This window comes from Felis catus, chromosome B4 (assembly GCF_018350175.1).
Source record: "Felis catus isolate Fca126 chromosome B4, F.catus_Fca126_mat1.0, whole genome shotgun sequence".
NCBI lineage: Eukaryota > Metazoa > Chordata > Mammalia > Carnivora > Felidae > Felis > Felis catus.
Genome location: NC_058374.1, coordinates 120,946,689 through 120,974,166, shown reverse-complemented (window position 1 = coordinate 120,974,166; position 27,478 = coordinate 120,946,689). Strand labels below are relative to the sequence as shown.

Sequence of the window (27,478 nt, the reverse complement as noted above, 5' to 3'; positions counted from 1 at the left end):
GTAGCACATTTTAATGACTGGATGTCTATAATTGATTATCATATCATACTTTTCTGTAACTAAAACATGCACATAAATATGAATTTAAAAAGTCTAGTGTGGGGCGCCTGGGTGGCGCAGTCGGTTAAGCGTCCGACTTCGGCCAGGTCACGATCTCGCGGTCCGTGAGTTCGAGCCCCGCGTCAGGCTCTGGGCTGATGGCTCAGAGCCTGGAGCCTGTTTCCGATTCTGTGTCTTCCTCTCTCTCTGCCCCTCCCCCGTTCATGCTCTGTCTCTCTCTGTCCCAAAAATAAATAAACGTTGAAAAAAAAATAAAAAATAAATAAAAAGTCTAGTGAGCTTAAGATTTTTAATGTTTAAATAATAAATATTCTGGATTGAGTTTATTACTAATTATTATCAGTGTCCATTTCATCAAAACTATACCTTGCCCATTAGGCTTTCTCTACAAATAGCATGGATCTTTCTCCTTGGAGCCAAAGAGCACAGGTAGAGAAAGTCTGTTGTGGATGAATGAGCATGCAGATGAGAAAAGAAGTCACCACTGTCAGGCACCAGCCACACAGCCAGCAATGACTAAGCACATGCATTAAAAGAACACCTGCTTAGAAATACGGTTAAAGGTTCTGTTTAAATACTGAACTTTAAGAAACTATAGACAGAGAACCTAAAAATTCTCTGGAGTTAGTAATAAAAATTCAGATCACAGAAAGCCATTATTTCTATTCAGATAAATTCATGTGTGTGTTAATACACAAAGGACTGAACTTAGAATCAGAGCAAAGAAAGAAAGATGTCTGAATTTGCACACAGGCTTCCCTTTCTGTTTTCCTGAAAAGTTAACATTTATTTTTAAATGAAAGTATTTTTAAAATAAAAGAGCCATTGCAGAAAATTCAGACAATACAAAAAAGCATTTGAAAATGCCAAATTGCATTCTATAATCTTTTTTAATCTACACTCCCAGCAGCATTCAGTAAGAGTGCCTGCCTTTCTCAGCACACCTTCCTTCAACAATCTTCTCTAACCTGATAGGTGACAAATCCTATCTCACTGCACTAAATTGCATTTCTTTGATTATTAGTAAAGTTGAAAAAAAAAACTTTACATCTTTTTTTCTTTTTACTTCTTTGTTTTGAGAGAGAGAGAGAGAGAGAGAGAGAGAGAGAGAGAGAGAGAGAGAGCATGTGCCCATGAGCTTGGGAGAGGCAGAGAGAGAGGGAGACAGAATCCCAAGGAGTCTCCATGCTTTCAGTACAGAACCCAACACAGGACTTGATCCCACAAACTGTGAGATCATGACATGAGATGAAATCAAGAGTTGGATGCTTAACAGACTGAGCCACCCAGGCGCCCTTTTACATCTTTATTGTCTATATGTGATAGTTTCTTTCCATTTTCTGTTTATGTTCTTTGTCATTTTTCTATGGAAGTGTTCATCTTTTTTGTTGACTTATAAGAGTTCTTTGCATGTTGAATGTATTCCTATTCTGGAATATCTGGAATATTTACTACAAACATTTTTATTTGCTTTTAATTATCTTCACCTGAAAAGTTTTTCCATTGTATGTGGTTAAATATATCAGATTTTTTAAGCTTACTTTTATTGCTTTTTATTTTTAAGTTTATGGTACAAGGTGAGTTTTCTCAGAATTGTTTCTTAAATACTTTTTCCCACTGATCTATGCTCCTTTTATTGACTCTAAATTTAGTTTCCCATTGATCTCACAGTTCTATCTTGTACCAATATCATCCTTCCCTATTAAGGTTCATTCTTTTTCAGTATTTCCTAAGATACTCTCATCTTTTTATTCTCTGTAGTAATCATATCTTGTGTCACATTCTTTTTCTAAAAAGTTTCTTTAGGAGTTTGAGATGGTACCAAACCTATATATTTAGGTAGGAGGATTTACCTCTTTATAATATGCAATTTGCTTTTCATGGGCAAGCATGTCTCTATTTACTCAAATGTGCTCTTATAGCTCTCAGTTTTGTAGATTTTTTTTCCATGTATGCCCCAATTTCTCCATGGACACTCCTCTGTCATTTATCTTTCTCCTCCTCATGTGGTAATTAATGAGTTAGATACATCTGTCATCTTCCCCTTTGTAGCACAGGATTGTAAATTCGAAGAAGGCTGGAGTCACAACTTATATTTCTTTTGTGTCCTCCTATCACACCTGGTAGTGCTACACATACACAGAAGCAACAGCTGTGGTCTAACAGAGAATAGGGATGAGACATGAGATTAGGATGGAGAACTATGCTGACCTTCCCTAGCTTCATGTATGACCTGGGACTATACACTTAACACTCCCCTCCCCATACTACACTCTGAGCTTCAGGTGAATGGAAACTTAAAAGTCTAAATTATAGTGCTGCTGTAGAGACTAAAAGGTAACCCTTCATAAGTGTTTACATATATGTATAGGTGACATGTACACAAATGTTCACTGCATTGTTTCCAATAGTAAAAAACTGGAAACAGCATATATGTCCATCAACAAGACAATGGACAATAAATAGTACATGTATAATGCAGTAAGTATATTCCTAAATGCTATACAACACTTAAAGCGAATGAACTAGGACTATCCATATGTATTCATATGGATCAAACTTAAAACATCTTGAGCAAAAGAATCAGGTTACAGAAAAATACAGTTTGATAAATGCATGTAAGTTTAAAGATACGCAAACAATGCTCTATATTACCATTGATACTCTAATGCAGGGGTCAGTAAACTAGGATTCATGAGCCAAATGCAGCCTGCCAAAGATCAAATTTGCCCTTTTGTTTACATATGTCTGTGGCTGTCTTCATGCAACAATAGCAGAGTTAAGTAGTTTTGACACAGTCCATATGGTCTGCAAAGCCTAAAATATTCACTATCTGGCCTTTATAGAAAAGACTTGTGATCCCTGCTGTAACCTCTAGAGACACGTATGGAAGTGTTGAATCCACATTCAGAACAGTGGCACAGAAAGACTGGGTGGGTACATAAGGGAATTTCCACAGCATCTATAATACTCTCCTTAAGCTGGAGGGTAAATACAAGGAGGCTGATGATATTACTCAATTTTTTGCATATGGGAAATATTTCATAATGAAAAAAGACTGAATGAAACTATGTATGTGAAAAGCTTCCTCATCTATGAAGTTACACAAGTTCATACAGGATTCTATCATTCTTAAGGCTCTGAGGAGAAAGTATTCCTTTCTGTAAAATGTTTGGGGACTCTGTGTCAGTGTGGAGCTAGTGGAAATGCTGAGCAACACAATGAGATCTATGTTCAAGAGTACTCTAATGAGAAGGTGGCATGGGCAGGGTAAGCAGTAAAAGGAGGAAATTTGCTGCTGAAGTGAGATGACTTTATGCTTAGCACAGTGGTGGCTTGATGGATGGAAAGAAAGAGACTTGAATAGAGCAGATATAAAGGAGGGGCGAGGACAGAATGAAGCCTAATGATTCAAAGTTTAAGCCTTGAGTATTTGTGGGAGCAGGGATAAAATGTTTATTTTACTTTATGTTTATTTGTATGGTGTTGCAACCTAAGTCTCAACTTAAGGACCCAGGAATAGTTTCAGAAATGGTATGCACTGTTTGTTTTTAATGTGATAAGACACATAGTGACTGGTAACTTGGACTCCCACTTTCTAGTTATCAATTTTTCCTTGTTTAGATACTGCGTGTGACAGGAAGTTCATGGTATGTAGAGCTTTTCTGATGCAGCATAAACCATGTGCAAATAGAGATCTTGGAAAGACCCTGTTCCAATTAAATAGCTTTGACTGTGATTTAGAAGAATCTCAGTTTTCAGAAGATGAAGATAAAAACCATTTATATATGTTGGTTCCCTATGAATTCTACACACCCAAGGGGACAGTCCTTGGTGATATTTTTCTCAGATGAACCCAGTTGTTGATGACAAAGTATACCTTTTGTTAAAAATGTAAATCATTCTTAAATAGCAGGGAAAAAGTAAACTGTTTCTAGCTATCATTATTTCATGCCCAGGGGAAGCCCTGGATTTAGCCCAAAGTCTGGAAGAATGTTCTTAAGAGAAAGGAGCTCTAACGGAGCTCCTTAAAAAATAGAGAGAGATTTATCTTTCCAGGAACTTGGTTTTCCCAGAAGCACTCAAACTTAAGTCATTCTTTTCAGGGCAAAAATACAAATTTAATTTAAGGTAAATAGATCTTTCTCAAAGTCCACAGAGATTTATAGGACAATCTGTGGCCAGTACCAACCACAGGTCAGGCAGGATGACTGCAAGTCAGTACGGCCATTGTGACTACATTATTCTGAGAACGATGCCCTATAGGAACCAGACCATATTTATTACTATCAGAGTAACTAGTACATATTTGGGGAGATATGGATTAAAATAATATCTACCATACTATGAGTACTTAGTATGTGGTAGCATCATCCATGCTATGTTATCTCATTTAATCTATAATGAGCCAAACAAATATTAACATACACACTTTATAGATGAGAAAACTGAGGTTCAAAGAGATTAAGCAAACTTTTCAAGCTCACACTGCTAGTAAAAAGCAGAATGGGGACATAAACCCACATCTAACTCTAAATTCATGCTCTCTCGTGTACTCTCCCACCAAGACTGTCACTAACCACTTACCAGCCCCTAGTAAGGGTGAATTGGCAGTTCTGCAAGGTCACTTCTGCCTAAGGCAGTCAATGTGTTCATATGCACATATTAATGAAGTAAGCCTATACAGGCCTTGCCCATTATATGGTTTCTTCTTTTGTATTTCTAAAGTACCCACTTAAAGGTATATTTCCTTGAGGCATTGTGAAACAAAAGTACTTAAGCCAACCAGACCTCGACAGCCCTTTGAGTTTCTGTGCTCTGGAGGTTACACAATGGTGCCTACAGAGTGGCTGAGTTTGGGGCGCTCCCGGGTGGCTCAGTCATTTAAGGGTCTGACTTCAGATCAGGTCATGATCTCATGGTGTGTGGGTTCGATTCCCACTTTGGGTTCTGTGCTGAGAGCTCAGAGTCTGGAGCCTGCTTAGGAATCTGTCTCCCTCTCTCTCTTTGCCCCTCCCCCACTAGCGCTCAGTCTTTCAAAAAATGAAAAAATGTTTAAAGAAATAAACAAGTGGCTGAGCTTTATTTCCAGCTGACTATAAAAGTTGAGGCCCTGAGAGCCAGGAACTTGACAGTGAGTACTCCTTCCATTCTGTACCTGCTCCCTGCTGGTCTTGCTCAAGCTCCAGCCTGGCTTCTCAACTACCTTCGCTAGCACTAACCTTCAGGAGTCTTTGATACCACTCGGTACCTCTTCTTGTCACAGTTGTAACTCTGTCTTTGTGTCTGTGGTGAGTAGTTGTCTATCTCCCCCACTGGACCATCAGCTCCAGGAGAACTCACATTGGATCTCCAGTGCCTAGCAGACTGCCAGGTATGTATTAGATACAAAATAAATACTTACTGATTGAATGAATTAGAGGGTGGACAAATTAACTGCACACACATATGAAAAAATGAATAATACACCTTAGTAGATAACCACCATTAGAGTCCATCTTGTTTGGGCCACAGGACCATTAGTGAATAGAAATGTACAACAACAACACACATAGAAACTGAAGAAGGATTTTTTTTTTAATCACATACAAAACCTGACAACTAAGGCTGCTTTCTCCCAATGAAGCCCTCATTAGTGAACTGTATCCATTCTTGTTGGAAATCTCTGAACTATTTTAAATGTGAATTGACCATCCCATAAAATAGTTTTAATAATCCTCCCAAATCTCCTTTTGTTAATTTCTCTTCCCTCAGAATTATCAGAAATAGTTTTGTGTCTTCTTAATGTTTACTCTTCATAGTCAAGAAAGCTGTCTCTTTTCCTCCATAATCTTCTATAGTCAGAATGGTCAAGAAATTATTTATGCTTTCTCTATTACTGACCTATCATCTTTTTTCCCAAATAGTTCATTAGATCTCCTAAAATTTTATGTTTATTACTTATGTAAATTATTTGTTATTTGTGAAAGTAGACACTATACATTCTTCCATTCTACACTCCATTTTGCAATGCTAGTTTGCCACTACCCCTCAACAGATGAAGTCTATTCTCCAGCCCTCGAACATGAGCTGATCTGGTACCTTTCTTGACAAGTAGAATGGTGAACACAATGCTATGAGACATCTGAGTGAGACCTTAAGAGAACTTTGAGCTTCTTTTCCTCATCTAGGAATGTTGCCCTGAGAGTGGCACACTATGTATAGATGCCCTCACATACAAAACCTTTAGGACAGAGAAGTCCAGATATCCTAATTGTCCCAGCTGACAGCCACATCAAAACTATAGGCATATTTACAAGGCCGTCTTGGACCTTCCCTTCCAGTTGATCTTGTATCTGAATAAGCCACATGAGTAAGTCCCTGCAAAAATGGCAGAGAACCTACTCATAGAAATATGAGAATTAATGAATCATTATTCTTTTAAGTCAGTATGCTTTTGGGTAGCTGTTAACAAAGAAAAAAATAACAGATATAGAAGCAGTACCTGTAAGAGGGAGGATGTAAAAACAACAACACAAAAAGGGCTAAAACGTGTGGCCTTGGCTTTGGGATTAAGGGTTGGGCAGAGCCTAGAAGGGCAGTAAGGAGACTGCTTTGGAAATTTGAAGAACAGTGAGAAAATTACTATAAGAAACTGCAAAGGGGATGGATCACTTTTTATAGTCATGAAAAAATTGGCAACACTGTCACCTGTGGTAACTTGGGAGATGGAGAGTTTTCTAATAAACTTGTGGACCTGATTGAGGAGATTTCTAAGGAGTATAATGAATGTGTCAGTTGGTGTTTTTAGCTATGCATGATAAGGTCCATAAAGAAAGAGATGAATTAATGAAGGCACTGTTCATTTTCAAGTAGAATTTAAAGTAAAATGATGCGTTCAAGACATGCTAAGTTGAAAAGTAAGACTGTTTTGCATTTTTGGTCTCTCCATATGGCAGAAGATTCTCAAGTAATAAATAGACAAAGGGTAAATATCAAATCATGGGTGTGGCTGTAAGATCCTTGCTAAGAGTTCAAAAAATTTAAGGAGGTGCCTAATAGATATTCACATCTAGGTGAAAAGGCATTCTAGGTAAACGGGCATAATCCCGTTATCTCATAGCATTGTTCCACAATCGCTTGACATGTCCAAAGTAGAAAGAAGTCTGTCTCAAAAAATTATGGATGTAGGTTTTCAGGCACAGAGTGAGTCCTAAAAAGGCTCATAATAAATCCATAAAGTGTTATGCAAATTGCTCTAGTGAGACCAATGCTATCTTGAACCAAAAGCTGATTTTGCATTTTTTCCCATTATTGAATGAAGTCTATTCCATCAAGTCTATTTCATCACCCCTTTAATGAGCTGTTATTATTACAAATTTCTTTGACCAATAGAATTGTTTGACTTCTGAGGCTAAGCCTCAAGAGACCTGTGACTTCTGTTTTCACCCTCTTGGAATGATGGGCTGAGGCCACCATGCTATAAAGAGGCCAGGAATAAAATACTCCAGGAGAAAGAGACTTGGTCATTCCAAGCATCCCAATCAACAGCCAATATCAGAGACTTCAGTCATGGGAGTAAGACCTAGTTTATCTTCCAGTTGAAATCAGTTGCATGATTGAGCCCAGGAAAAACCAGCAGAAGAATCACCTATCCAACCCATAGAATTACAATAAATAATAAATCATTATCTTTTTCAGCCATTAAGTTTTGGGGCAGCTTGTTACACAGTATTAGATAACTGATTATAATCCCCCAAATGAACAATATGGCATGCTGGCTTTTGTCTCACTGGTATCTAAAGAAAGTGAGTATTTCCTTTAAAGTAATATATTTACTCTTGGGGCACCTGGGTGGCTCAGTCGGCTGAGTATCCAATTTTGGCTCAGGTCATGATCTCACAGCTCGTGGGTTTGAGCCCCACATCAGACTCAGTGCTGACAGCTCAGAGTCTGGAGCCTGTTTCGGATTCTGTGTCTTCCTCTCTCTCTGCCCCTCCCCTGCTTGTGCTCTCTTTCTGTCTCTCAAAACTAAATGTTAAAAAAATTTTTTAAATAAATAAAGTAATATATTTACTCTTTAAAAATGGTATCTCAATGTCAAGTTCCAATGTCAATGCCAAGTGAATTCATTTACTCACTTATTTATTCAGCCAATATACATTTATCAACCCTGTGTCAAGCATCAGATATAAAGACAAAAAAAAAAAGAAAGAAAGAAAGAAAAATCATGATCCTTCAGGAAGCTTAGTATAAACATCAGTCAAGGAAACCCAATTAAAATAGTGTGGGGGCTGCTATGACAGAGGTAAGCATAAGTCCCTTCAGGAACATAAACAAGGACATTCATTTATTCAACATTCATTAATTCTCCACTATGTATCAGACTTTGATTTAGATCTTGGAACTAGAGTGAAAGATGAGAAAGAAAAAAAAATCAGTACATTCTAGTGCAAGAGATGGATAGTTTGAAAATAAACAAAAAGTGAGATTTCTACTAATGATAATAAGAAAATAAAGGGGACAAGTGATAGCACAATGCCATCGGACCCTGTTTTGGACAGTGGGAACCAGGAAGAGCTCTCTGAAGAGTGGAAATTTAAGCTGAGAAGTGGAGGATAAGCAGCAAAGCTCCAAGGCAGAGTGGTCAGCAAGTTCTGAGAGCCAGGCTCAGGATACTGGAGGACAGCAAAAGCCCAATGAAATGAGTGAGCAAAGGGAGAGAACAGGAGGTGAGGTCTGAGAGAAGACAGCTTTCATACGGCCTTGTTGACTGTGGTAAGCAGTTTGGATTCATTCTAAATGGGAATCACTGGTGGGTGTGAAGCATGTGACTAGGAAATATTTCTGAGGGTGGAGGGCTGCCTCTTGAATTTAATCCTGAGTGGGCACTTGACTAGGAAGAAGGCATGCAGTGGGGATGGCTATAGGAAGGGAAATAGCATGCTGTGTGCAGCATTGCAACAATGCTAGTGGATTCAGCTGGCATCAGTGGGGGAAGAATGACCTACCTCTTCAAGACATAGTGTCCAGAAAATTGACAATTCCTTTGAGGGAAAAAAAATTAAAGCTTTGTACCTTGTATCATGCTTACAAATAAGCCTCGGGTGGATTAAAAACATTAAAATTATAAAATTATTGAGAGAAAATATAGGAAAACACATTCATGACCTTTATGAATGTAGGGATTAAGAAGAATCTATTAAATAATAAATAAGTAGGAAAAGAATAAATTTGACTATGTTAAAAGAAAAAAGAAAGAAATCAAGACACCATAAACAGAGTTAAATTTAGGAAACAAACTGGGAGAAAATGTTTACAGCATAAATAGCAGCCAAAAATTAGTCCAAACCATACATAAATAACTCCTATAAATAAAAACAGAAAGGATAAACAATCCAAGAAAGAAATTGGCAAAGGATATAAAGAGGAAAATTCACCAACAGGAAAACAAAAATCCAATAAACATATAAAACATCTGAAATTAATTAATTAGAAAAATGCAAATTAATGTAACTAGACAGTGTTTCCACCTATCAGATTATCAAAATATTTTGATAATATGTATTTTCACAGACTGCTAGTGAGGGCATAGGTTTTAGTCTTTTTGGAGGGCCCTTGAGCACTGCATATTAAAATAAAATGCAATTCTAATACTTAAATATGGCTCCTGGATAAACCTTTGCACACGTGCACAAGGATGTTCATTGCAACATTGATTCTGTTTAGAGTGGGAAGTAAAATCTCAAAGTTTATTAGAATTTTATCTTGAAAAATAAAAATTAATCAAAATCTATATTGCATTCATACATATTAATTTTTAGTCACCAGAACTCTGTTGTAATACTTGGACCTAACAAAGAAAAAATATGTTACTCTTTCTATGCATTATTTCACTTTGCAATCAAGTTGCATTATATTATTAGCACTGTATTGACACAAATTTACAAAAAGAGAGAGGATAAGAATAGAAGACACTCCTTTATTACAAAAATTGGAAAGGGGCAAAGTGAGGGAGAAACTAACTGCCTGTGGAGGGCACAGGGATTAGAGAATGATAGCGTAGGGAGAGAGAAGACAAAGATGGGTTGGTATTTTTATGTAGAGACAACGTTTGCCTTCCCATGCAACTAGGTAACTAAAAATACTCGTATAGTATGTGGCCACATCTCCACTGGCAGGAAATAACACCACAATAGGAAATAACTGGGAAAAAGAAAATTGGTCCTATTTCTTTTGGCCCCTTCATAATCTATGTTGCTAGGATGTAAGAGGAAAATGAGACTATTAGTGAAATGAAGGGGAAACTCTTCCTATCAAGAAAAGAACACATGCCTTCATGTTTTCCTTTATTCATTCACCTGAGGACAATGTGAGCCTTTTAAAATCTATCACATGGTGATGTGTATTCTCCAGGCTTTCATAACCTGCAGACTCTATGAACCAATAGCAGTGCTGAGCTCCTCTTGGACATCCCTAATCACAGCACCATGGTGGGTTCACGGAGTCTTTAATTAAGATACTCTTAACTGAAATCTCCAACCAGCATTCCCAGACTGACCTCTGGGTTAAAGCAAATAGTGCTGAAACTTTCCACTTCCCCTACTCATGGTGTGGTCACTAGAAAACACCCTACGAGGCTTTGGGAATCTTCACAATTGTGCTATGGCTAACGCATCACCTCTGTCAGCTGAATTGCTTTCAAGCAGATCCTCCTCCTCTCCCATAATTCCAGATTTCAAGTTTTCCCAGCCTCCAACAATGTCAGGGTGGCAAGGAAAGGACTTTGGAGTCAGAAAGACTCCATGTTCGGGACCTGCTACTTCCTAACCATGTCATCGTGGGTAAGTTATTTGTCTTCTTTCATGAGGCGCCTGGCTAGTTTCAGTTGGTAGAAACGTGATTCTTGAACTCAAGGTTGTGAGTTCTAGCCCCACACTGGGGGTAGAGTTTACTTTAAAAAAATGAGTTGTCCTCTTTGAGCCTCTGTTTGCTCATCTGAAAAATGAATATAAGACAAAATTCAAGTAGGCTTATTGTGAGATGGGAACAGGCAGTTTTAGTAAAGCCTGTGACCTGTTAGTAGACGCTCAAAGCCAGTTCCATTACAGACTCATGAACACACACACACGTTTCTTTTCCTTTCCTTACAAAGTACTCAGGGCCTCACAACTATAGGGTGTTCCGTTACAATCTGACCAGATTTGGGAGGTGTAGAGGTGTGGGAAGACCAGATTACATTACTTCACCTCTCCAACTATGGTGAGAGGGCAGAGGAGCCTAGAGAAAAACACTGCTCCAAATAGTGAGGAAGGGTCTCAGGACAAGAGTGTGTTGTCCCTGGCTGGTACTTATCAGCTACCTTCAAGTTGCGTCAGCCACATTGCAACATTCTCAGCAAAACAGAAAAGTCCACGGTGCAAATGGCATAGGTCCATAATTTGGAGTGGGGCAAGGGGAGCAGTGACTCAAAGATGAAAGTGTCTACCATTTCATAAAATCACAGTGATAGTTCCCTCAACATCTTTCTCTACTTCTCTTGTTAATACTGCCGAAGTCCTTCTGAGGCAGTGCCAGTGACACATCAAATTTCTTTAAAACTCAGGTGAGTTTCCCAGAGAAAGAATCCAAAGTGAGTCATGTGTATCCCCTCCCCCCTTCTAAATAAAAACTCAGTTGAAAGAAATGATCCAGGCTCACCTTTCAGTTGCTTAACTCACTGTGGCAGTAAGCAGACAAGGAGATGCCTTGTCTGTAGATTCAAACCTTGGACACTTTTAATATCGAAGCTCTTCCTAACATTTTCCATCTTTTTTTAGTATTTCCATCTGATATTAGTATGATAAATGGAAAGCAGGTTTACAACCGAAATCAAAAGAGAAAGCTTTTAAACCTACTCTTCTCCTAGGAAAAACTTTTATTTTAATTAAGAATGGCTTAAATATTGTCCTGTCCCTAGGTCCCAAGTCATTTGATATTAGCAATATTCCCAGACTCACAGCAAGATCTGATAAATCACCAAAATAGAGCAGAATATACAGGTCAAATTGTCTATGGAATCAGAACAGAAAACATTTCTGAAATTCACGGTCTCTGGTGATTCTCCTGGGTGACCACAATGTTTAAAAGATATCCCTAAATAATTTGTCAATAAGGTAAGCAACTGTTAGACCCAATAACTCCTTCTGCTTTTTGTTTGTTTTTAGTTTCTGTTTCTCTCCCTTCTTGTTTTCAGGATTTTACATCAAACTCTACTAACTTAGAATTCGTTCATCGACCACACTTCTTAACGTTAAAGAAAAATTTTAAATGATAACTTCCCCTCTGTTGCCTTGAGATAGACACCCCCTCCCAGAGGAATTAGGTACTCACTTGGATTGCCTCAGGTCAGAGATGAACTTTCAAGGCCCTGGGAGGATTCTGAGTCCAGTCTTCCTCCAAATCGCAGCAATTCTGCTACAAATGTTCAGAACCTGGGTTTGCATTGGGGTGAGTCCAGGAGACAGTGGGGTGAGGAGGAGGAGGAAGAGGGGAGAGTTCTAGCAAAAGCTGTAGATGATCACAGGCGGCCTTCCGGCTCAGCAGCAACATCTCTTCCTTGGCTCTGTGCCTCATGAACACAGATTAGTCATTAACAATCCTTTCCCTGATAAATGATATAAACATAGAAAGGAACCTTGGGAGAGCCTCGAGATTCCCAGGACAAACTCCCAGGGCCCCAGAGTAGGGAATGGGACCCAGTCAAGGAGCCCTGAAACTTGCCTTTTAAAACATTTCTCCTCAGACTGCCTGCAGGACTCTGAGAACCCAGGTTTCTGCACCAAGGCCTTAAACTGGAACTGTCCTCTCCCCTCCCCCCATCCCCAATTTCTTTTAATAGCTCCACCACCTCCCAGGGACTGAAGTTAGCAACTGAGCCTTCTTGACCCTTCCCTCTCCAGGGCCTCCTATATCAAGTAATAACAGATTCATGTGGATTCTATCTTTGGAATGTCTCTTATTTCCAGCCCACCATGTTCCTCTGCTAATTTGGGCCTACCACAGTCTCCTTCTTAAAGAATGGCACTGGCCTCATATCTCTTTTCCTCTTTTCTTTCTCTGCTTTCCAAGTTGCATAGCGGCATAAAGCGTGGGCTCTGGTCAGATGCCTACTTGTTTGTCACAGCCCTCGGCAAGACACACAGCCTCTCTGAGTCTTAGCTTCCTCATCTGGAAGATGGAAATGGAGTGTCTCATGGGCTGTGGTGAGAATTACTTGCATAGTTAAAAATGTGTAAAATGTTTGAAAAAAAGTGCCAGCAGGCGCACAATAAATTTTAGCCATTATTATTTCTTTGCTTTATCAATTGAACTAATATTGATTGGTTGTCTGCATACCCTGTACCCAGCAAGCACCCTGCTAGATGCTCTTCTAATCAAAAACCCCCAATGGGTTTCCATTGACTACAGAATAATTTTAAAATGCTATGGTTTGACATTTAGAACCCCTTCCACCTTCTGACAATCTAGCCCTAATCTATCTTTCTAGCATTTTCTCACATCCTGTCTCTCCATAGACCTTAACTTCTTGCCTACATATGCCAAGCTCTCAGACCTCCATGCCTTTGCACAAGTTCTTCCTTTTGCTTAAATCACCTTCCTTTCATATCTTCATGTCTGCCAGGCCCACCATAATTGCTGTGTTCTCCCTAAAGACAACCCCGTTCTTCATCTGTCTCTAGGCTGGCCACCAAACCCTCCTCACCCTTTATTTGTAGTTCCCTCAATGTCCCTTAATTCTTCCGACCTTGTCTATTAATGTTACCTACTTATCTCTTCTACAAGAACAAAATTTCTGAAGGACAAGGACAGTAGCCAACTTGTGTTTGTATCCATCTCTGGTCTTAGCATAGTATCTCTCATGGAAAAATGGTTGCATAACTATTTGTTAGCTAAATCAATGAGTGAGCTGAGAAAAGAACAATTTTCCAAAGTAGCATACCTGTGCACACACATGGGTGTGTGTGTGTGTGTGTGTGTGTGTGTGTGTGCAAGCACCAGTGTTCCCGGTAAAATTAGTGGAATGTCTACATTAAAATCTGTTAGGAATGGTAGATTTTACTCCTCTTGTTAAATAGCATGTGTTGGTCCTACAGGTTCACACTCCTTATGCCTGTGGACTCCCTGTATACTGAACCATGCCCCCAGACACACCCTTCATCACAAGGAAGAAGAGAAACTTAGCCCTATAAATTACCCCCTCCCATTTGGAGAGTCTGTGGTGACACTCACCCTGCTCTGCAGCTCTGGGCACCCCGAAGGACTCCTGCATGACTCCCAGACCAGTTCTTTGTGGATGGCAAGAGCCTATGCTATGATTTCATTCTCCCCAGTAGCAGTGGAAGGTGATGGTGGAGGACACACACTCTGGAACCTATCACTTGTGTCCAAATCTCAGCTCTGGCACGTATGAGCTGTGTGACCTTAGACCTTAGGATTTTATTTAACATCTCTAGATCTCCTCATCTGTAAAATGGACATATAATCACTACCCACTTCACAGGGGTTATTATAAAGATGAAATCAATTCATATGTGCTACATGCTAGTACATATAGAGAATCTGATACCTAGAAATGCTATCTAAGCATTAGCGATTATTGTTTTCCCTAGCATTTCATACTATCATATCTGCCCAGCTGGACTAGAACTGAAGGAGCTCAGGTGTCTTGAGAGTGAAAGGTATTGAGAAGAAAATTTCAGGCAAGGGTAAGGCAGCAGCAAAGCTCGGAGCCAGGAGGTAGCTTGGAGAATCCCATGAAGTAAAAGAAGGCCAGTGTTTTTCAACAGAGTATGGAGGATGCATGAAGAGATAGGGGTAGGGGCAGTAGTATGCCCGGGAATGTTTAACAGTCAGCTCTCAGGGAGGTGAGTACATATAAAGACACATCCTCATGTTTTGCCTTTTTAGATATAACAGATGTGTAACATGTTTCACAAATAATAATCAAACATAAAAGTTTTGTGTATTGTAAATTCCATGTAGCCAATTGACTCTCACAGAATGCTTTTAGTTAGCTTGCTGAATTCTCTTGTATTGGTAACTGGTTTCCAACCATGATTTAACAAATGGAACTGCATTCTAGTCCACTGATGCTTTCCCTAGTATATTTGCTGTCATGAAATCACGTGTGCAATGTACTGAACTGTTACCGTCACACAAATTATATTCATTAAACTGCACCCTCTTTCAGCTCCAACATATATGTTGCATCACTTAATCAGTGATGCAAGCAGCTTCTTTGATGAATCAAATAATAGTTTTCAGACATCAGAAGACATTTCTTCATTTTTGGGTGTGTGCTCCTCACAATGTAAAGCTACAAGCATGAGGTGCTTTTAAGTTTAATCTTTACTATTAACATTTTATACTCAGCAAACTTTTCTCTAAAGGGCCAAAAAGTAAATATTTTAGGTTTTGCAGCCACATATGATCTCTGTCAGATTTTTAAAAAATATGAAACTTCTTAGTTTGCAAGCTGTACAAAAATATCCGTGGGCCAAACAATCGACAAAGCAACAAATCAAGTCCTGATTTATAGATTTTGCTCATTTCTGTGGTGTAAATATTCTCATTGTAGCCACACTATCAACAAGATGTTACTCAACCCAAGGTTGGAAAGGAATGTACAGTGGCACATCATTATTTAGTATTTCCACATTACAGATACAACAGATGGAATTAACCACAAGGGCAGAGATAATTGTAAAATATAGTAAAATAACTAGCATGTGATGAGTTTTGAGTATTTATTACCTCTGTTTTTAAAATGTATTTAATTGTAAGTTTATTTAATTTTTAATAATGGCTATATTTAACAACCAACTCAGAAAGCTCCTGAAAATTTACCAGTTGTCTCTTATGAGCTGGGACAAGTCAACTCAGCACATCACTGGGGGCATCAGGGCTTCTTACATTCAGTCCTTATTAGTTAGAAGCTAGGAAGTATTACCTCCATTTTACAAATGAGGAAACCAAGGCTTAGAGATTCAGTGACTTGTCAAAAGCAGCAAAGGTGGGCTTTAAACATCTTTGTTTTCTTCAAAGCTGATCTAGTTTCTCCTATACTTTATTCTACTACTAAGCCAGGCAAAGTGAGATCAAAATATTTATGAAATGCTTATCAGAACTGGGATATTTTAATTAATTGCTGAATAGAATACAGATGAGGGAAGTCATTAACATATTGCTAGTGATCAATTCTGGTATAGTATTAGGTGTGCAGCAGAAAAACCATTCTGTCACAAAAAGATCTCTATTCATAGAAATTAATATTTTTTGATTAATGCTTTGGCTTCTTTATCTGCTAGAGGATTCCTCCTCTTTTTAATTGAAAATTCCCCCCATCTACCCTAATGAATAAGTTTCTCACAGATCAAGGATGATAAAAGATCCTGAAGCAAATGGGAAGCAGAACAGGTACACTGTGAATATTGTAGCAAGGGTGCAACCTAACCTAGGGACAGGAGGTGTGTGTGACCACCACAGTCAGAGAACAGAAACAGGGCACTTAGCTTCACAGGGCAGTGACCACAGTGGGGACACTGAAAAGCACAAAAGGAGAGAAGGAAAGAGAGCATGGATAGTCGAGTTGACCTCTTTCCCCACTGGCTCACTCCTGGATGTGAGTGTGAATCTCTGTCCCAACACTGACCTGGTCTTAGCAGAAGTGTGTGTGCAACAGTCCTTATACTACAGCCTTAAATAACTTCTTTTCTCTGGTTAGGCACCACAACCCTCAAGAAGCTATGCTCTCAAACCAGAGAAAATTTCTAAGACCTAGGACAACATGGTAGGGGCAGTGGCAAAAGCATGGGCTAATATAGGAGTCAGGGACATAGGTTTGAGTCCTGACTCTGGTTTTGTCATATGACCTTGTGCAAGTCAATCTCTCGATCTTAGTTTTCTCCCTCCAAAATAATATAATAATTGAAAACAATGTCCACAACATAGGATTATTGTGAAAATCAACATGAAATATCGTATGAAAATGTATGGTATAAAAACAGCAAAGGGAAGCAACTGCCAGGCACCATCAGATGTGAAATCTTCTAGAAACTGGAAACCATACAAGAGTCTGACCCATCTCTCTGCCATCACCTTTTTTAAGTGACTCCCTAAAGTCATGGGGTCTACATTGTGGAGATAGCCCTCCTATAGATGGTGAAGAACATAGCTGAACATTTATCTGAACCCAGACAACCAATCTTAATAATCAGAACCTTTTAAAAATAAAATATTCATAACCTGTTTTAAGATGTAATCCATGAGATAGAACATTACTATATTGTACTTAGGAAGTCTCAAGTTAGTTTCTCCATTCATCCTAGATCAAATGCACTTTGCTTTTTGTATCTTCCTTGCCCCCCCCTTTTTTGGAGGAGTCCTTTATTGCTGTTGTTATTGTTTTTAATTCATAAGTAGCAATGGTAATTGTAGAAAAATAGAAAATACATATAATCATAAAGAAGAAAATAAAATTCACTTATATTCTTACAACCTATAGAATCATAGAATATACTATCCATACTGATCTATTTCCTTCTTAACTTTTAATGCAAATAGATATATCACAACTTCTCATCTCATAAAATGATATCATATGGTATATACTGTTCTGAATCTGCTTTCCTCCTTTACTGTATCATAAATATTTTAATATCACTAAATCTTTTCTTTTACATATAACATAATTTAATGACAACATAATATTCAGTTCATATATATATATATATATATATATATATATATAGCCCTCAATTGACCAATTGCCTACTGTTGAAACTTTCACTTGTTTCCAATTTTCCTCCATTATAAATAATATTGCAATGATCACCCTTTGTACCTAAATCCTTAGATTCTAAATCCTTAAAATCCTTAAGATTCTACAGTAAACTTAGCAAACTGATTCCAGAAAGATTGGGCCAATTTATATTCTCCCAATAGGGTCTAAATGTGTCTATTTCTTGCCCTTTGCCAGCAAATGGGGGCCTTGTTGGTTCTTCTCCTATCCAGAGGAAATGTCCTATGTGATGCCTCCCATCCTCACTTACCCCTCCCAGTACAGAAGCAACATGGACATTGCAGCAGCGTCTTTTGAACTGTGTGACATGACCCATTAGTGGTTCATAAAATCAAGTTAATGGGTCATGACCAGCATTTATTTGTTTTCAATGAAATAGAGCATTTGTTTAAAATAGTATAGCAAATATCACCATTGCAAGTAGAAAAGTATGTACCAATTACTGGAGCTTTTGTTTCAGTTACACATGTACATGTTGATGAGGCCTAGATTTCAATATAAAACAGTTGTAAGATCACAGCGTAGATCTAACTAAGCACTGGTTAGTCAAAAGATCATAGAATCCAGGCTGATGGGGTATAGATTCAGGGCATAATTTGGTGGGGAAGGAAGCAAAGGGAATAGAGAAAGGACACACATTCCATTTATATTCCCTGGTAGGAAAGCTATCTTTCTTCAATGGGGAGAAAGCTACATTATTAATGGAAATGTGATAGAACTCTCAGAGGTACACAAAATTAGCTACTTAAAAAAGTGTAACATAAGTCATGGTTTTATAGTAGGTGAAATTATAAATTTCAGGGTGGGACAAGTAATCTCCACATATTTCTGTCACACACATTCTCTTCTCCACATATTTCTGTCACATTATGTCTATAGTTTTAGATCCAGGGGCGCCTGGGTGGCTCAGTTGGTTAAGCATCCAACTTTGGCTCAGGTCATGATCTCACAGCTCGTGAGTTGGAGCCCCACATCAGGCTCTGTGCTGACAGCTCAGTTTCAGATTCTGTGTCTCCACCTCTCTCTGCCCCTCCTTTGCTCATGATTTCTCTCTCTCTCTCTCTCTCTCTCTCTCTCTCTCTCAAACATGAATAAACATTAAAAAAAAATTATAGTTATAGATCTGCCTCTGCTTATCCCACCAGTGTTGGGGGGGCAACTCACCTTATCTCTCTAAGCCCCAGCTTTCTCACCTACAAAATGAGGATGTTCAACCAGATGACAGCCAAGGGCCCTTCCACATCTGTGGTCCCAGGGATCTGTGCTGTGCTGATCCATTGCAGCTTTCAGTGGCCCATTAACAGGAGCTGTTAATTGCATGGTTGTTCATGAGCATGCAATCTATGCAGTCATACAGGGTCCCTCACTTAGAAGGCCTTGTGCTTAGTTGAATGCTTTATTGTCGTTTTGAAAATTCTTAATAATTTTTTGACAAAGGGTCTCATATTTTCATTTTCCACAGAGCCCCACAGATTGCATAGCTGGTCCAGTCTATTAAGTCAGACAACATGAAGTCTTCCTGATAGGAACATGGAGTTCTTTCCTCTGGCACTGCTGGGAGCTGACGCAGTGGCTCTCAACCCCAGTAGATAAAGTACAAGCTGCTTAGAGGGTTTATGACTTGCAAAAGTCTGCGGTGCACTACAAACAACACATAAGGGATGCTGTTTAGAACTTTTGTTCTGCCCAAGGCTTGTGTTCAATTGTTCCAGCCCCAGCTGGAGTGGATTGTCCAAACCGCATTCAACTCTTATAAAAAATAGTCTTAAAATAGGATGACCCATTTAATGCCATGTGCCGCTCTATGGGTTAATTGGATGTGAAACATTCACAGCAGGTTCTCAATAAAAGATATAATAGAAAGATGAAGGTCAGTGTTGGGCCTGAGTACTATATTATGTCCAACCTGCATTTTACACCCAGAGGCTGCTAAAAAGATGATTAATAGGTAGAATAAAGAAAACATTTGAGGGCATGGTCCATTTTATATTTGAAAAGGCCCCCATCTGTTTGGAAAATTCAACTGATAGCTCAATGGTAAGCTATCTTTCTTCAATAGGGAGAAAGCTACTTATCATCAAGAAGGCATATTTTCAGACCTTTATAATGATGGTGACATTGTATTTACACTATTCATTTTGTTTTTCCAGGGACCAAATATAGACCATGACAATAGAGCAGCATCAGATATGGTGAAAATCATAATGCTGGTCTCCTTACAAAATCATGATACTGAAACAGAAGAGGCAAACAAGGTACTTAAAATGTCTGTCTTTACACATAGAACAATCATTTATTAAACATCTGGTTTAATAAAGACTTTGTTCAACCTTTGCAGAATTCCCTAATCAGCATGGTCCATGTGAAAATGTTATCTATTTTCTGTACCCTCAAAGCACTCCATGTTCACCCCCCCTCCATGCACTTTTTATTCATTATTGCAATTGTTTATTTCCTCATCTGTCTCCTTTACTAGTTTGTAAGCTCCTTGAAGGCAAGTCCTGTGGTGGTGTTTTTTTAGTTTTTCGATCTCTAGTCCTCACACAGCACCAAGCCTATTACAGGTGCTCATAAAATCTCTACAGTTAACTAAAAGAATGAGTGGCACATTATATATGAAGAGCTTTTACAAATCAATAAGAAAAAGATCAACAACACAAAAGAAAAATGGGTAAAGTACATGCAAAGATGATACATATAAGAGGTTGCACAAATGACTGTTAAACATATGAAAAGACTTTTTTTCTTCAAATTTTTAAAGTTCTAGTTAGTTAACCTATAGTGTAGTATTGGTTTCAGGAGTAGAATTGAATGATTCGTCACTTACGTATAACATCCAGTGCTCATCACAAGTCCCTCCTTAATCCCCATTGCCCATTTAGCTCATCCCCCCCACCCCCACCTCCCTCTAGCAACTCTCAGTTTGTTCTCTATCGTTAAGAGTCTCTCATGGTTTGCTTCCCTCTCTTTTTTTCCAACATATAAAAAAGACATTTAAACTCAATCATAAGAACCATAATAAAAGACAACAAAGGATATATAAATGGCTGATAACACATAAAAGACATTCATATTCAATCATAATAAGAGAAATTCAAGCTATACTGAGATATCATTTTTCACCCATCAGATGGGCAAAGATAAAAAAGAAGTTTGCTAACATATCGTGCCAGTGAGGATGAAGAAACAAGTACTTTTGGGGGCGCCTGGGTGGCGCAGTCGGTTAAGCGTCCGACTTCGGCCAGGTCACGATCTCGCGGTCCGTGAGTTCGAGCCCCGCGTCAGGCTCTGGGCTGATGGCTCAGAGCCTGGAGCCTGTTTCCGATTCTGTGTCTCCCTCTCTCTCTGCCCCTCCCCCGTTCATGCTCTGTCTCTCTCTGTCCCAAAAATAAATAAACGTTGAAAAAAAAAATTAAAAAAAAAAAAAGAAAGAAACAAGTACTTTCACATATTGCTGGTGGGGATGTATATTGGTACAATCTCCAAGGAGAACAAATTGCAAGTGTATACAACCTTTTACCCAGTAATTCCCCTTCCCGGAGTCTATCCTAAAAGATACTCACTTAGATGTGTGAAGTGATACTTGAACACAGTGCTAAATTCACCTAGTATGCTCTAGATGTACTGTACTGATGATTAAAATATTAAAATTCTTATTTGTTGAGAAACATAGCTGTCCTGAGCCCACCCAGCTGCCTACTCCTGCCCTGCCCATCCAGCCCCTTCCCCAAACCCCAGACCTTGCTGCAACCAGGCATTTCAAAAGAACAAACTGAGGGTGGATGGAGGAGGTGGGTACAGGATGGGCTAGATGGGTGATGGCTATTAAGGAGGGCACTTGGTGATGAGCCCTGGCTGTTGTATGTAAATGATGAATCACTGAATTGAATTCCACTCCTCAAATCAACATTGCACAGTATGTTGGCTAACTAAAATTTACATTAAAAAAAAAAGAAGAAGTAACACCTGATACTGCAGGGGCCTCCAGGACCATGCTTCAACACTGTGGCCAGCCTCATTCTGATTGATTGGTGCTTGTGCTGTAAGGGTTGTTATATATTTGGATAGCACTCCTATGTCCAAGGCTGTTCCCTGAAGGATAGGATGCAATAGCAAAATTTGGGAAACAACCTAATCAAAAGCTAACATTTATTGAGAGCTTACTATGTGCCACTCACTGTTCAAAGCACTTTACATTGATTCTCATATTTAGTCCTCACAACAGGCCTAGGAAGGAGGTACTGTTATAATTCCCATTTTATAGATGAGAAAAGGAGGCACAGAGAAGTTAAGTAAGTTAACATATAGCCAACATCATATACTAATCAGTGATGAACCAGAACTCTGTCAGGGTAGTCTGATTCCAAGGCCTATGCTCTTAAAACAAAATGTGTTTCAGTAGAGACTGGTGACATTAATTAGGGTATAACCATGGAATAGAAACTTATACAGCCACAGAGAAGATGGGGAAGCTCTTTTTTTTGTAATGTTTATTTACTTTTGAGAGAGAGAGTGTGTGAGCTGGGGAGGGGCAGAGAGAGAGAGGAGGACAGAGTTTCCCAAAAGGGCTCTGCACTAAAGGCAGAGACACTGATGCAGGGCTTGAACTCACAAACTGTGAGTTTATGATCCAAGCCGAAGTTGGTCATTTAACCAACTGAGCCACCCAGGTGCCCCAGGGAAGCGCTTTATGAACTCATAATTGATATAGCATTCAAGCTAAACTACTCATTGTAAAGAAAGTACAGAAAAATGTGTGTAGTACTTATCCAATTTGTGGATACACACATGTGTGTATATGTATTTAGATACATAGACATATATATGTATGTATACATATATGTGTGTATACACACACACACACACATATATACACACACACACACACACACACACACATATATGCACAAACATAAAATCACAAATTGGATACGTAGGATGTGTCTGAAATGATATATAAGAAACTGGTAACACTGGTTGCCTGCTTCTGGGGGACAAGGTATTAGGAAAATGTTTGCTGTGTGTACTTTTTGTACCTTTTGGATTGTATACTATATGCACATACTGCCTGTTTTAAAAATTAAACTGCAAATTAGTGTTTTAAATGAATGATATGTACACAAAGATTCTGAGTCAGAAAGTCAAAAGGGCTTAGAGAGAAATAGGAAGGGTGTCCAGGTGGTCAGAGGTGAGTGAGATTACACCCTTCTGGTCATCAGGCAGAGCTGAGCCTTTAAAGAAGGGAAAGTTGTGAGGATATTCGGGGAGTGGGGGAGGGCAGCCTGCTGTGGGGCAGGTAAGTGGCCTCTGATGAACTTTAGCACACAGTGAAGACTGTGTGTCCTCTCTGGATGTGAGTACATGCATAGAAAGCCAAGATCTGGGTGTGAAGGGTCTGGGAGGAGCCCCTGAGGTTGAATGCAGATTAGAAATCAGCCTTTTGTTGCCCATTCTAGGGAAGTTCAGGGGAACATAAACTAGAAGTGCCCAAACTTTGTCTTGTCTCACATCCAGGGCTGGTAAGGAGTTAAGCTGTGGAGCCATTCTCAAAGGACTGGACAAGAAACAAAGAAGTAATTGAAGGGTTGGTGGAAAATAGGGCTGAGGAAAAATGGTCCAAGGAGCTGATATTGTTGGTTCTGAAGGAGGACAATTACTGTCCCCTTCTTGACGACACATCATTGTCATTGGGAGGGTGACCAGCTGTTCTCTGTCACCACAAAGGAGACAAAGAGGAAAAGGGTTTCAACTGTAGCATGAGCAATCTAAATTAGATTCAGAGAAAATCTTTCATCAGAAAAAAATTAAGTTGTTAAACACTGAGGGAACAGACTCTGAGAGAAGATATGGTATCACTATCCCTCCCTCTAAATTAGACCTAATAGTGTAGAAGCCAAGCTGCACCTGACTCAGTCATCATTTGTGTATCCAGTGTCTTCATCTTAAGCTGTGGGCAGCAACACCAACCTCATAAAGTTGTTAAAAAGGTTAAAAGAGAGCCTGTGTGACCCTGAAGGACCCTGAAGGACAATAGCTGCTATCGTTCAGTGTCTACTAACCATGAAACTCTTCAGTGATTTAGATGGTCACTTGGGATGGTCCCTGGTGGTCTTTTGAATTCAAGCAAATATCCCAGTGCTTCAATGGTTTTATGTCCACAGCTTTATAAGGAAATTCTAACTTTTCTTGAATAAATAGTAGACCATTCATCTCATCTGCTTTGGTTGTAAAGAGTTCTGATGTCAACCATATTCCCAGAAGTCACATTTAAACAACCTCACTCTCTGGGGAAGTGCAGACCACAGTTGTTCAAATATTTTGAATTGGGACCCAAATAGTAAATAAATTTCATACCACAACGCAAACCACAAATACACACACACACACACACACACACACACACACACATTCATATATGTGTGACTGAAATAAAAGTTCATAAACAAAAATGCTTAGGCTTCTATGTGTCATCTATTCTGATATTTTCTATTTTATTTTATTCTAATTTTTAAAACACTGATCTTGACCCACTAGATTGATTTCATGACCTGCCAATGGATTGTGACCCATAGTTTGAAAAACTTGTGTCAAGTCTAAGAGCATTGGGCAGGTTTCTGAACTGTTCTGGGATCTACTAGAACAACTATAAAAAGAAGATTAAAGTATCTATATCTTGGTGTCTTATGAAGTTTAATTTAGAACATCAAATACACTGGACTTCACTTTTATTTAATAGACCCTCCTCAATTAAAGTTGATAATGTCATTAAAATGGCTGCCACGAAGGCTCTGCATCAAAGCCAGGCTTGGGTCCTGGCCCAGAGCCCATTTGCTGTTATTTGGTAGGTATCCTCCCAAGTCAAGGTGCTTGGTTTCCTCTCTGATAACAAATGCTCATCAGCAAACCAGAAAAGAATCTAGAACAAGGTGAGAGGTGGCCACAAGCAGGAGACCAAAGTTTTCCCCAAAATGTGAGAGGACTCTGTTTAATATGAAAACCCAGAAGAGAGTGAGTGTTGGGGAGCTGCAGAGAGAGGTGAATTGTGTCCTCTTCTTTCATGTAAAAGGCAGGGTAGAACAGAATGTATTTTAGAGGGCAAAAATCTGTTCCAAGAGGCAAAAATACAAAAAATAACTAAATATTTTGTTTCTTGAAGAATCCATGCTGGGGCACCTGGTGGCTCGGTCAGTTAAGTGTCTGACTCTTGATCTCAGCTCAGATAATGATCTCCCAGTTTATGGGTTCAAGCCCCATGTCGGGCTCTGTACTGACAGAGTAGATCCTGCTTGGGATTCTGTCTCTCCCTCTCTCTGCCTTCCCCCTCCCCAAAATAAATAAATAAACTTTAAAAAATCCATCTTGGGTGTTGAAAAAATTACTGGAAAGAGCTCTTCCTTCAACTACGACAAATGCAAGAACTATCAGTGCCATTTGAAATAAATTGTCAGAAAGAAAGAATGGGCATTTCACCCATAAACACAGTCCCCTTTTACCCGGTAGTTATGATTCCTTGCTGTGAACCCCAAAAAACTAAATACAAACAGTTTTCAAATTTTGTTTCTATCATGTTTATAACTTCTTATCATGAGCTGTGAAGCAGGATATTAATGGGATATATGTGTGTTGTCCCTCTATTCTCCAGTCCCTCCAGAAAAGCCACCACTCTACACAAGTAGATAGATCTTGTGCATTTCCTTTTCTTTGCCTACCCACCCCCATGGTCCCATATATCCAACTGGGGAAAAAGTAGAAAACCCCTGAAAGACCTCTTCAAAAATATTTTAATGGTAACCTGAGAGGAGAGAGAGAAGAGAAGTGACTTGTGGGCAAGATTTAGAATTTTAGAGATCCTGACTGAGAGGAATATGGTGCCAACATTACCATCCTCCAAACATAAATAAAAATAGAAAAAATATTAACCCATAACATCAGTGAAAAGAAATCCAATTAAGGGTGCCTGGGTGGCTCAGTCGGTAAAGCATATGACTTTGGCTCAGGTCATGATCTCACAGTTCGGGAGTTCAAGTCCTGTGCGGGGCTCTGTGCTGACAGCTCAGAGCCTGGAGCCCGGTTCAGATTCTGTGTCTCCCTCTCTCTGCCCCTCCCCAGCTCGTGCTCTGTCTCTCTCTGTCTCTCAAAAATAAATAAACATTAAAAAAAAGAAATCCAATTACATTTAGATTTCTTTTGATCAATAAAATGATTTTTTTGTAATATCAATTCTTCTAAAAGTGTGTGTGTGTGTGTGTGTGTGTGTGTGTGTGTGTGCACCCAAGCCCCTGCATTGCTAATACTCTAATTGACTATTCAACTCTTGGGTTTATTTAACACTTAGTGCTTTAGAGGAAAGATATTCTCAAGATTGGAAAGTAGAAGATTAGTAAGAACTCTCACTCTGCCATGTGTAGTGAGGGGACTTCCAAGAAATGACTCCAAGGGGTTTCTAGAAAGTCTGGGCTTGAGGCCCAGGGGTTCCAAGCCTTGCCAAAGATTCAGGCAACCTGCGTGTGGTGCAGAAACCAGTGAGCTTCAGAGAAGGCCCCTGCAGTCTGGGACAATGGGTAGCCCCGTGGTGAACACTGTGGATGGTGTCCCATAATTGATGAAGTTGTACTATGTGTAAGAGCTTGACACAACACTAGAGTAGAATCCCAATAATGACCAAGACTGATTATCGTGACAGCTTGGAAGAATGGAAAATAGGACTATTTTTCACACACTTGAGTTTCTCGCCAGCAATTTAAACTTGCTCACTGCTGGACCTGACATCTTAGTGATACCTCTGCAGATGTGGCTGAAATCTTTCTTCCTGGACCATGGAGCCTATGGCCTTTGAGAACACTTCTACCAATGTCAGGCAATTTTCTCCCCTGGTCCAGCTCAGCCAATTAGACTTTATACCCTGGGCATAAGTTGTCAGGTTGGTGTCTTACAAGCAAGACTTGAGCAATAGGCAAAAGATGAGCTGAATACCTATACCTATCTCTTGGGTTTTACATTTCAGAAACGAACTCATACTCCTACTACAATAATACATCATCATCTGTTGTATCGAAAGGATATAAGGCAAGGTGACACTTTAGGGAGACACATCTCACTAGAAAATGAAAAACTGTTTCAGACATAAGATGCTCTCAGCCCATCCCCCCCTTTGCTATTGGTAGGCAGAGAAAGGGAATGTGTCTGTATCAGATTTGGGGATCAGATATCACAGATGAGGTTGAAAAGAGTGAAAGCTTTGTTCTTTTAACAAAGCCCATTTTCAAAATATTGTCCCTCCCTGCTACTATACTTATCAAAGAGAATCAGATTGTCATCAGAATGAGGCCCAGTATCATTTTATAAAGAAAGTAGATCATTACTCACTGGATTTTAATTACTAGGTTTCATTTTGTCGATGCCACCTCCTTTCATTTTTTTTCTCCTAAAAGATCTCCTTGGAAGTTTCTTCCATCCTTTCTGATTTATGATTCCATATCTTATGAATATTAAATACTTGGTTTATTAACATTTTTTCTTAATTGATTTTTAAAATTCAGTGCTAAGCATAAGTCTCTATAAATCACTTTGGTAATATCTTCTCTGTGAATCTATAGC

The 27,478-nt window shown here is 39.1% G+C and overlaps 1 protein-coding gene and 1 long non-coding RNA gene across 3 annotated transcripts in view; one reads left to right on the top strand and one right to left on the bottom strand.

Moving 5' to 3' along the window:
• NR1H4 (nuclear receptor subfamily 1 group H member 4) overlaps positions 1–12,801 on the bottom strand; it is a 73,482-nt gene extending 60,681 nt beyond the window's left edge. For both annotated transcript variants that reach the window (XM_011284174.4, XM_019835387.3), the window contains exon 1: positions 12,412–12,801. The gene's annotated coding sequence lies outside the window, so the exon portion shown is untranslated. The remainder of the gene's footprint in view (positions 1–12,411) is intronic.
• LOC109501742 overlaps positions 10,669–27,478 on the top strand; it is a 35,827-nt gene continuing 19,017 nt past the window's right edge. Inside the window, exons 1-2 of the long non-coding RNA XR_002160001.3 lie at positions 10,669–10,883; positions 20,032–20,136. This is a non-coding gene — a long non-coding RNA (uncharacterized LOC109501742). The remainder of the gene's footprint in view (positions 10,884–20,031; positions 20,137–27,478) is intronic.